The 11,659-nt window shown below is 46.1% G+C and overlaps 1 long non-coding RNA gene across 1 annotated transcript; it reads right to left on the bottom strand.

Annotated features, from left to right (window-relative positions):
* Positions 1 to 3,939: 3,939 nt before the first annotated feature.
* On the bottom strand, positions 3,940 to 10,743 carry LOC144325798 (uncharacterized). Its single transcript, XR_013390981.1, has 2 exons — positions 9,813 to 10,743; positions 3,940 to 5,873 (listed from the first exon to the last, which is right to left on the bottom strand). It is a non-coding gene; the product is annotated as an uncharacterized LOC144325798 (long non-coding RNA).
* Positions 10,744 to 11,659: the final 916 nt, after the last annotated feature.

Raw genomic sequence — 11,659 nt, 5'->3', positions numbered from 1 at the left:
AACATAAAATTACAATATACGGTCAAAATACATAAGAACAATAAGAACAAAAACAAACCAATAATTCCCCCTCCCACAACACATTTGAAATCAAACAATTTAAAATGTCAGTCAGTCAAAGGCTTGGTTGAAGAGGAATGTTTTCACCTGGTGCCTAAAGGTGTATTCCTGCCAACTTAGCAGTTCGAAAGCATGTCAAAGTGCAAGGAGATAAATAGGTACCGCTCTGGTGGGAAGGTAAACGGCGTTTCCGTGCGCTGCTCTGGTTCGCCAGAAGCGGCTTAGTCATGCTGGAGTCATGCTTCTCAGAGGCAGCCCCACTTAGAGCATGTTACATTAATCCAAATGGGATGTATCTAAGGCGTGTGCTACTGTGGCCAAATCAGACACCTCAAGGAACAGGCACAGCTAGCACACTTGCTAAGTGTGTTCACAGCCAGAGTTTGCTTCTTCCTTTACATCAGAGATCTGGAACCTGCAGTCCTCCAGGTATTGCTGGACTCCAGGTCCCATCAGCCCCAGGCACCATGCTCAGTGGGTTAAGGATGCTGGAAGTTGTAGCCCAACAACACTTGAAGGGCCAGACGTTATCCATCCATCACTGGTCTTTAAATGGTGGGTTGAGACCTACTGCCAGGTGGCAGCCTAACCTAAAGTCGGTTACAACAGCATCACCTCCATGCCATTATATTTATAACAATTAAGGCTGCAATCCTAAATTTGGGCCTGGGAGCAAATCCTAATACTTGCTGGAAACAAGATCGGAGAAACACTCTGTATTCTTCTGTCCATTTCCTGATTTTAAAAAATTGAATTTATTTTTAAATGTTTCCCTTCCATGCTCTGCCATTGAACAATGGTCCTTCCCTGAAAAATAGTAGCCTTCCTAAAACCACCTGGTGAGGTTGTGGAATGTGGCAGTCTTGTCCGCTGGTCCTGCATCCCTTCTGCTGTGACTGCACTGTGGCTCCAGCGAATGAGTTAGGAAGAGAATAGACACCCCCTGTCTGGATTTGCGAAAAGCCCCAGCCTGCTCTTGACACATCCATTTATTCCCTTGTTGTTTTTAATTAGAAGTTAATGAAGCACCAAGACTCTTATCCTTCTCCAAATGCTCTAGCCTTTCTCCAGGCAGTTTGCTTGCTCCCTTGGTTGTTTTGGTACCTTTTTGTTGTTGTTGCTATTTTTCCTACAATAACTTTTCACCAGAAATGTACCAGTACTCAGTGTTCCAAATACAGCCATGCCATAGATTTATATAAAGTTATTGTGCTTTCCCCAGTCTCTTCTTTAATAATCCATAACACAGTTTGCCTTTTTCACTGCTGCCAGATCAACATTATAACTGAGTAACTGTCCGCCTTGACCCCAATATTTCTTTCTTTGACAATCCAGATCCCATCACTTGTTCATCTACATCCACAGCAACCGATTGCAGAATCTGCCCCACACTCTAGGTTTGCATTTACAATCTCAGCCCTCTTTCTTGTTTTGTTTCTTGAATTTATTTTCATCCTTCCCAAATCATATTCATTATAACTAAATATGTGTTTACGCACAGTTGTAGATTCGCTGGAGGAGATGCCACAAAAGGCAGATTCATCTATTTTTCTCCCCTTTCATTCAATCGGATGTGCCAAGTAATAGCTCTAAATGCATTTGACTTGCCATAAATAATATCACTAAGAGGAGCAAATTTCTGTTCCATGTTCTTCCCCTCCCTTCTGCTCCCCTGTTTGTCAGCCCTTATCTGTGCTTCCTTCTTTTTGGTACAATAACGAAATCAGAGCCTTGTCAGTTGAAAGTTTATATGCCCTATTTATAGCGCTCCAGTGTCTCTGAGCTTTTATGTTCTTGCAAGAGGAGCTCTTCTGCGAGCCAGAATCCTAGTGTGAGTCAGAGAGGAATATGCGTCTCCATAATAGCTGCTTTGTATTCCCCCTCCCGCCTCAGAGGCAAAGCATGCTCTCCCCTTTGATAGACCAGACTGGTGCAGATCAAATGGTTTGTACGGCATTGGCACCAATCCATCAGAGCAGGAGAAGGCTGCCCTCGAGTGCCAATCTATCCAGCAATCACTTCTCCCCCTCCGTCCCTCCCTCCCTCCGCAGTAGTTCACGACCACTTCCGCCCTCCATGATAAAAACGGCTGAGTCATTAGCTGCTCTAGGCCTCAGGTCATAACCAGGCCACAGACTCCAGCGGGCAGATTCGTGTTAACACTTTTTATATTATTATTTTATATATTTTTTAATATTATTATCTTTTGCACAAATGCTAATCCTTTTCTAGACCCATGCAATTACTGCTGGAACAAGGGCCATTTTATTTGTTACTCTCCCTGTGCGCAGGCAGCTTTAAATAATCTCTCAAGGTGGCAGTTATTGTGTGGGGAACGGAGCTCATGATGCCATAGGAAACCCCACTGTGAGCTCTGCAATTGCAGAGGGTATTATTATGTGTCCCCCTGCAAGCCCCCAACAGCAGCCCCATACACTGAATACAAACTGCTTTTGAAGCTTGAGGGCTTTCCTAAGTTGTTGCATGTGGTCCCACTGTTAGGACCTGCTGCATAAGCAACCCTTTACATTCACTCCAAAGAAGCAGTTCAGATTGTAGTCTAAACTTGAAAAAGTTGGGGGGGGGGGCGTTATACAGAGACAGCTGCTAAGAAGGAAACTGCAAATTGCAGATGGCACGTGGGGTGGCCTGTATCTCATACAGCACACCTTTGAATAACGTGGTCTCTCAACCTCCTGCGCGCCTTGAGCATTTTAAGGCTTTTTGTATTGCATCATTGTTCCAAGATCCCCTCTTCTTCCAAAGTCTGTCCCGGTTGCTTCTAACAGCTGCAGCATCAATATTCCATCTGTGGAATTTATGACTCTTCTTCCCCCAGTTTCTAAAGTACACAAAAAGCCTTTTCAATGTGCAAGCTTATATATACAAACCCCCTCTCATAAAATGGGATTTCATTCATGACGTTAGTGGGTGTGGATTTGGAAAGCATTTTTCTCGCCTTTAGAAAAACTGGATTTTCCCCAGCGAAAGGGGCAGGAAACAATATGAGAAGAGAATTAATGTACAAGCTAGGAGCAGGCAAATAACTTGAGATATGAAGGCCTGGAAAGAAATGGGAGTGAAAATAGTTACTTCCTCAACCTTCACACCCCATTTTTGAAGGGGGGCGGGTTTAACGTGTTTTATTTTTTTAATTTAATTTTATAATGTATATAAAACAGAGAGAACAATTATAATAACAGACAAAAATTAAAATATAAAAACAGTATCAGATTATCGAGTATAGTTCCAGATTTGCCAGGCTTGTGATGATGTTTGTTTTGAAAATGATGGTTCTGCTGTAAATGTCATAAAAGAATGTCAAATAATGTAAAATGTGTCTGGAGGTTCTAGTCCTTGATGAATTCTCAAACAGCCATATTCCAGGGGGGGTGGTACAAACATGCAGTGCAAGATTTTGGGCTGCTTCCCATTGTGTAGCAATTACTGTTTGTTCTGCCAGGATCAGATATAAGTCCATCTTTTTTGCCATATTGGTATCATCAAAAATATCCCCTAGCATTAATGTTGGACAACAAACAATAGTTTCTTTAGTAATATTTATTATTTCTGGTCCTTCACTTCTCTAAGGGACCATGCTGCACTATTTCTAACTATGAGACCATCTATAACTTGGGCTTACAAATGAATCCACATGGCTCTATATACAGGAGAGGGAGGTGTGGCCATTTCTTCCGGGTCATAGGTTGAACAAAGTCTCCAAGGGTCTGATGGGCATCAGTTGCGGTAAATGCAGAAACTATAACTAAACTGGACAGTGTTCTCAAAGCTACTAATGAAGCCTTATTTACCTAGGGATCCATCAGCCACGCCATCCCCGGACCTTGGAGGGAACAAAAGTACCAGGAAAGCAAAATCTTCTTTGGAGAAAAAGTTTATTGAAATCTGTGTACAGAGACATTCTGTACACAGAGACAGCCAGCTAGATAGCTCCTGAAAATAAACTGGCTGTAAAGAAATACGCATCTACAGACTTCTTATACTCTTCTGAACACTCTCCCCCCTCCCATACCTTCTCAAATTATTCCCTTACATAGCACATCTATATTGCTAAACACATTTTATTGCTTGCTAAACATTCCTGTCTTTATGCTAGCTAAGCAATCTCTCCTCTCTCCTTCGTACACGTGTCTTCATCTTTGCATTAGTAAGCATAAGGCAGGAAAAGGGGCCTCTTTAAGCAGCTGGGTAGGAAATGAACTTTTGACCTGCCCGCCAAATTTAGTAGGTCTGGTTAGTTACTGCTAACAGCAGCGGTTTCTTGCTAGCTGACTAGGCAGGAAACGACCTCCTGACCTGTCTGATCAGAAATAGCAAGAAACTGCTGTCTTTGCTAACTGTCTGGCCGAAATTTGCAGAAGTAAGATTAGCTCAGAGATTTACTTAGGAATTTACTGCAGATAGTATTCACAAAGTACAGAGCTTAGAAAATATTGAGAGAAACCTTTCCCATCTCCCTTTAATTGAGAGAAACCTTTCCCATCTCCCTTTACTCCCTCCTCTTCTTTTGAACAATCTATTACTTAGATTCGTTCTGGGGTAGGGGTCTATATTCTCTCATAAAAACAATCACACACAGATCCATTGTGCGAGACATCATCTTTTCCATTATATGTTGCAAGCATTGCATCAAGCAGGGTATACAGAAGCAGAAAAGCAATAGAAGCATTATTGGGCCTATCACCATAGTAAATATCCTCCCCATCCATCCACCTGGGAAGATGCTATCCAACCAAGACATATCCCAGCCCTCCCAGGTTTGTACAGGGACATGTGCCACCTTTTCAATGCTAGCCGCCAGATCACGGATAGCCTCGCCATGGACTGAAATGTTGAAACAACATGCTCCATTTCAGCCATTTGTAACCACCTATTGTAGGAGTTATGGGCACCCCACTCAGTCATCAAACGGGAAATGTCGGCAAGGGAGGTCGGGGGACTTTTTCCTTCCTGTGCCAATACACATGTGGGCTCTCCAACTAAAAAGAAAAGGAGAATCATCAAAGGTATAGATGGATTACGTTTCTTCCCACAAATATGATACCGTTCATGCCAACAAAAATACAGGAGCATCCAAACAAGCAGGCCGGTACATATCACTCCTACCCACCATCCCCAATATCTCCATGGTTCCTCCCACCAATATTCAGTCATGGTGGGTATCGTGTCAGTCACTCAAGGGTATGTGTGTAACTACCTCTAAGGCCCACTGGGTGTATGGTACTTCGATGAGTGGGAGAAAGAGAAGCACCTCCTGGAGGGGGGTTTGGTGAGAAATAAAAAGCAACACACCCACAAGAATAGACTGCTGCTAAAACTCTAGCCTGGTGAGGAGTCAAATGCCCAATGGGGTGGTCCCCTTCCCAAATTATTGTAAGTCTCGCTCTGTCCCTATATTGTGGTAGGATATTCTCAGGTGGGTGAGTTCGTAGAACAGGTACGTTGGGAGCGCTGCCCACGGGCGCCCCTCCCATCCAATTCTCCAGCTGTGCGTAGAGATATCAGCTCCCGGTGTGATATCAGCAGAGCGGTCGTCAGCGGAGGGTCTGGAGATGGTCAGCCGAAGGGGTTAATCAGGATTTAACTGCACAGTCCAATCTGTAGTGGTCACTCTGGTGTGGTGGACCCAAGGGGTGATGCCGGCGAATTTCACGGCGGTGGGTGTGGAGAGCAGGACGGTATAAGGTTCCAGCACGGTTGTAGCTGCGTCCGTGCCCAATCGTTTACCCACACTTCATCACCTGGCTCGAACTGATGCAGCCAACACACAGGGGTTGCGAGCCTGGGTCCACCTGTCGAGACAAAAGAAAACTCAGGAGAGTGACTGTACATAGTTATTCAATTGCACATCTTGGCTAGCATATGGAGTTAACATTCTAACATATGGAACTGGTCTTCCAAACAGAATTTCAAAAGGTGACAGGTGGGTTCGCTTTGACGGGAGACTGCGGACCCTGAGTAATGCCAGAGGTAACATTGTCACCCAATTAGACCTAATTTCCTGTGTCAGCTTGGACAGCTGATTCTTTAGAGTCCTGTTCATTCTCTCTACCTTTCCAGAACTCTGGGGTCTATAAGCAGTATGCAGCTTCCAGTTGATCTGGAGCGCTTTTGCCAGTCCCTGTAGGACCGCATGAACAAATGCTGGTCCATTGTCAGATCCTATGGACCTTGGCAATCCATAGCGAGGGATGATTTCCCTAAGCAGGCACCTGGTTACTTCAAATGCCTTTTCAGTCTTTGTTGGCCATGCTTCGGCCCTCCGGTGTAGGTGCACACTGCCACCAGCAGGTAGCGGTGTAGTCCACAACGGGGTAATTCAGTAAAGTCCACGACAAGATCTTCCATAGGTGCAGTTCCACTATGCTGAATCCCTGGGGGAGCCAGTGGTCCGGCTCTGGGATTATTCTTTTGACACAGCAGGCATTTCCTGGAAATCTGGGCTGCCAGTTGGTAGAGGTGGGCCATGTAGAAGCACTTCTCCAGCTGCTTGGTTGTAGCATCTGGTCCTATGTGGGTTGAATCATGGTATCTCTGAGTAATCTGCCGAGAAAGGACTCTGGAATCCATATCCTGTCATCAGGGGTAAGGTACCATCCTTCTTTGGACGATGTCAGCTCCTGAGCATCTGCAGTGTCCCTTTCCTGCTTCGTGTAAGCTGGCATGTCAGTGGTGCTTAAAATCTCTTCTGGGACCAGTGCTCCAATAACCAAGGCGGGGGCCGGTTCTTGGGCTGCTTCCTTGGCCACTCTGTCTGCCAATCGGTTTCCTCTGGCCACTTCTCCTGGTCCAGTCTTGTGTCCATAACAATGGATAACTGCCACTGCCTCGGGCTCCCATACAGCATCCAGAAGGTTCAACAAGGCTTGTGGGTGGGCCACCTGGCTTCCTCTGGAGGTAAGCAAACCTCTTTCTTTCCATAAGGCTCCATGGGCATGTAAAGTCAGGAATGCATACTTAGAATCTGTATAAATGTTTATCTTCTGTCCCTTTGCCAGGCTCAGGGCTCTGGTAAGCGCAGTTAGCTCTGCCAGCTGGGCCGATGTTCCAGGCGGGAGTGACTTTGCTTCGATCACCTGGTCTTCCAGGGCTACCACTGCATAGCCTGCTTTCCGGTGTCCAACCTCAATGAAGCTGCTTCCATCCATAAACCATGATGGCCACTAGGGGTCTGCTTCATCTTTAAGGTCAGGTCTGCTGGAGTACACCTCATCCATTACTTCAATGCAGTCATGCGTGGGCTCCTCACCTACTCCTACCGGTAATAGGGCAGCTGGGTTGAGGGCGGTGGTAACCTGGAACTTCAAACGCGGGTGCAACAATAGCATCTGGCACTTTCTCATCGTTGCTTGGGAGAGGAAATAGGTACCCTTCATGTCAAGCAGAGCTGGGACTGCATGCGGGGTTACACAAACAGTGTCTTGGCCAAAAGTAAATTTGTCTGCTTTGTTCAGTAGGGTAGCTACTGCCACAACTGCTCTCATGCATGGCGGTAAACCTTGTTCTGTAGGCGTCAGGCGCTCAGATAGGTATGCCACGGGCTGCTGCCAGCTTCCCAATTTTTGGCATAGCACTCCCTTTGCTGTTCCTTGGTCTTCATCCACAAACAGGGAGAAAGGCTTCTCAGGATTTGGGATGCCCAGCGCTGGTGCTTGCTGCAATGCCTTTTTCAAATCCTTGAAGGCATGCTGTTGCTCTTTTCTAAGCGGCCTCGCCCTCCTCTTCTTCTCCTAACGGTGGACTTCCCGTCTTCAGGGCCATCAACTTCTCTGCCTGGTACTTCTCCTTTTTTCTTCTGGGTCTCTTTTTCCCTCTGATTATAAATGGTCTGGGCTAATTCCAACATCCATTCAAGGGTGTGGCCCATAAAAAAACCTTAATTTTTCTTGGTGGATATCGGGCGCTGCCTGGGCTACAAAAGGCAGTTTTTATGATAGGGCCATTGGCAGCCTCATCTGGGTCCACAGGGATATACTGGCGGTAGGCTTCCTTCAGCCTCTTTAAGTAGGCTCCAGGGGCCTCCTCTGTCCCTTGTACTATTTCTCTGGCCTCCACGAAGTTGGTGAGTTTTCTGGCTGCCCTCCTCATGCCTTTTAAGACATTCTGGCGATAAGTGGTGAGGGTATTTTGCCCTTCAATGGTCTGATAATCCCAATTCAGTGTAGTTTCAGGATATCCTGTTGCAACAGCTTGATCTCCTGCCCCCTGCGCTCTCATGTGTGCTCGGGCTTCAGCATGAATTCGCCTAGCCTCTTCTGTAGTTAGCAGGGCATCCATCAAATATTACACATCATAAAAAGTGGGGTTGTATGTTTTAAAAAAAAAAAATTCCCTCAAACAGCTTAATTATTTTGGCAGGGTTTTCTTCAAATGAAGGGTTTTGGTTCTTCCAATTACAAACATCTGCACTAAAGAAGGGGACATGTTGAACTGTATGAGTTCTATTGGGCACCACCCCATTAGGTCCCGCGGGGGCCGGAGGGTCATACACTCTATGGAGAGGCATCACTCTGGCCGCGCCCTTCTCCTGTGCTTTATGTGCCCTATGGAGGGTCACTCTTTTCACTGCCTTCCCCACTCCTTCTGCCACTTTCTTCTCTGTTCCCCTATACATCCCGCTGTTTTTAACATATGGGGACTGACGTCCACTTCTCATAAAGTTCCACATACTTTTTCAAACGTTCTGCCTGTTCCTCTGTTCATATCTTTCCATCACTTGTCAACTTAATCAATCTTCCTACAAATGCCTCATCCTCATCATCCTCTTCTCGTTCCTCCCTTTCTCCATCTTCGCCCAGGTCTTAACAATGCATTGTCCACGGGATTGGGGGCTGGGCCATCTGCTCCCTGTGGCGGGGGTGGTGCCAGGGCTGTTGCCGGGGCATAAGGCGGTGGGGCATCAAAACTTTATCTTCTTCCATCTCTGAATCCTGGAGGACTGGGGGGTTGTCCTCCTGTCTTCCTGACTGAGCAGATACGGCTGCCTGAGACTTTTTGGCAGCATGACTTCAGCCAGGAGGGGGGGGGGGGTTTCTTTTCTACATTGGTCTTCCATGTGGAAATGTAGGGGATTTGATCAGAACGGACATTCAAAATGTTCTGATATAATGGATTAATGAGTTGCAAATCAAGGGTCCTGATGGACGGCCAATTTGTTCTTTTGGGTGGGCCAATCTAATTCACAATGTCCTCATCTTCCCCTCTCATCAGCTTGAATCTCCAAAAGCATTTCAAAGGGGTACTTTTACTTTGGCCAGAACCCATTTCTTCCAGATCCTTCGCTACTATTCACAGTAAAAATTCTCTCACACTTCACACACAACAGACCTACAATTGCTCGGCCAAGGGGACACTAAGCCCTGGCCCACACTTGACAACAATTCAGTTACTGGAATATCTGACATGCAACATAACAACATACAACATACAAATCACATCAATATAATTTCAACATGTAACACACTAAACACACCAAAATAACTTCAGCATGCAATACACAAAACACACCAAAAAAAATCACAATATATATATATCCCTCCCTCTTCTGTTCCAAATTTTTGCTGGTGGCACTCTCCTGCACAACCAGTCCCCTTTTTACCAAACCTTACTGGTGGCATAACACTGCCACGCCCTTTTTTCCCTTCCTGGTGGCCCTCTGCACAACCAGGTGAGGCTTGATCAGACCTCGCCCCCCTTTTCCTTGGGGCCCACGCCCTTTCCCTTGGGCTTACCGTTTTCCGCTGCGGACCTGTCCCCTTGGCGCCGTCCTCTTTGTTTTTCTCCCTCAACAAGATGTCTCCACTGCAGGACAGTGTGGCCGGCTTCCCCCACAAAACAGGCGGGGTGCGCGCTGAAGCCTGCAAACGCTGCTGAGCTGTTCACCTTGGTTGAGCCTGGCCCTCTGGTCCGTATTGGGGAGAGGGCTGATCCCGGACGAGCCCCCAAAGAAATGAAGCCTTATTTACCTAGGGATCCATCAGCCACGCCATCCCCGGACCTTGGAGGGAACAAAAGTACCAGGAAAGCAAAATCTTCTTTGGAGAAAAAGTTTATTGAAATCTGTGTACAGAGACATTCTGTACACAGAGACAGCCAGCTAGATAGCTCCTGAAAATAAACTGGCTGTAAAGAAATACGCATCTACAGACTTCTTATACTCTTCTGAACACTCTCCCCCCTCCCATACCTTCTCAAATTATTCCCTTACATAGCACATCTATATTGCTAAACACATTTTATTGCTTGCTAAACATTCCTGTCTTTATGCTAGCTAAGCAATCTCTCCTCTCTCCTTCGTACACGTGTCTTCATCTTTGCATTAGTAAGCATAAGGCAGGAAAAGGGGCCTCTTTAAGCAGCTGGGTAGGAAATGAACTTTTGACCTGCCCGCCAAATTTAGTAGGTCTGGTTAGTTACTGCTAACAGCAGCGGTTTCTTGCTAGCTGACTAGGCAGGAAACGACCTCCTGACCTGTCTGATCAGAAATAGCAAGAAACTGCTGTCTTTGCTAACTGTCTGGCCGAAATTTGCAGAAGTAAGATTAGCTCAGAGATTTACTTAGGAATTTACTGCAGATAGTATTCACAAAGTACAGAGCTTAGAAAATATTGAGAGAAACCTTTCCCATCTCCCTTTAATTGAGAGAAACCTTTCCCATCTCCCTTTACTAACATGAGTTTGACCAAACTGCAGGAGGCAGTGGAAGACAGGAGTGCCTGGCGTGCTCTGGTCCAGGGGGTCAAGAAGAGTCAGACACGACTAAACGACTAAACAACAACAACAACAATAGCTGAACCGACCTGCTTTGACAGCCTGGCATTATCACTTCAGGTTGCATGGAGCTGCTGGGCTTGGTAAGTTTGAAGGCAGGTGACAGTGTCCACCTGGACAAATGGAATGGAATAAATGTGGAAGTATCAATGGTGTCTGGGTACGCTGCTAGCTCTAGGATTTTGAGGGCTCCTTAGCCTGAGATACAGGACGTGCAAGTTCTTTCAAGCGGCTGCTGCTGGTCTTGGGTGCTCCCTGTGTTGGAACAGTGGGCTCTTAGCCAACCTTGAGGCCCTGGAAGTGTCCTGACCTTGCTACCTCCTGGGTCTAGCTTCTGTCCACGTGCCTTGTAGTGGCTACAAAAAGCGGAGAACATTTCATTTCCCTAGATCTTGAGTGCCCCAGATAACTCAGAATGGACTTTGACTTTCCTGCCCAACTCAGATCATTATGGCTTCCTCCCAGGCTGTCTGTACACAAGCAGCCTGGGGCAGTGAGGTATCAGGGCTGCATAAGCACACAAACACTCTTGATATGCCTCAGTGAAAACAAACAGTAGCTGAAGTGGCTCTTTAATGTGTAGTAGCTTGCATCCTAGAGATGCCTTGAGTGTCAGGCTTTGTGATGCTTAGGGACTTGGGACCCCTCTTCCAAACCTTGCCAATTTCCAATAAATATGATAAGATGACAGGACCGTGTTTGGAGATTTCCCAACACCACAACTTGCAGCTTATGAGTATAATAAACTATGCACTGCTGAGATGTGACCATATTTCTTGTTTGCAGTTATTAAGAAATTAACACATCT

The sequence above is a fragment of the Podarcis muralis genome, chromosome 16 (assembly GCF_964188315.1).
Source record: "Podarcis muralis chromosome 16, rPodMur119.hap1.1, whole genome shotgun sequence".
Classification (NCBI taxonomy): Eukaryota; Metazoa; Chordata; class Lepidosauria; order Squamata; family Lacertidae; genus Podarcis; species Podarcis muralis.
This window is presented reverse-complemented; position numbering and strand designations above follow the sequence as displayed.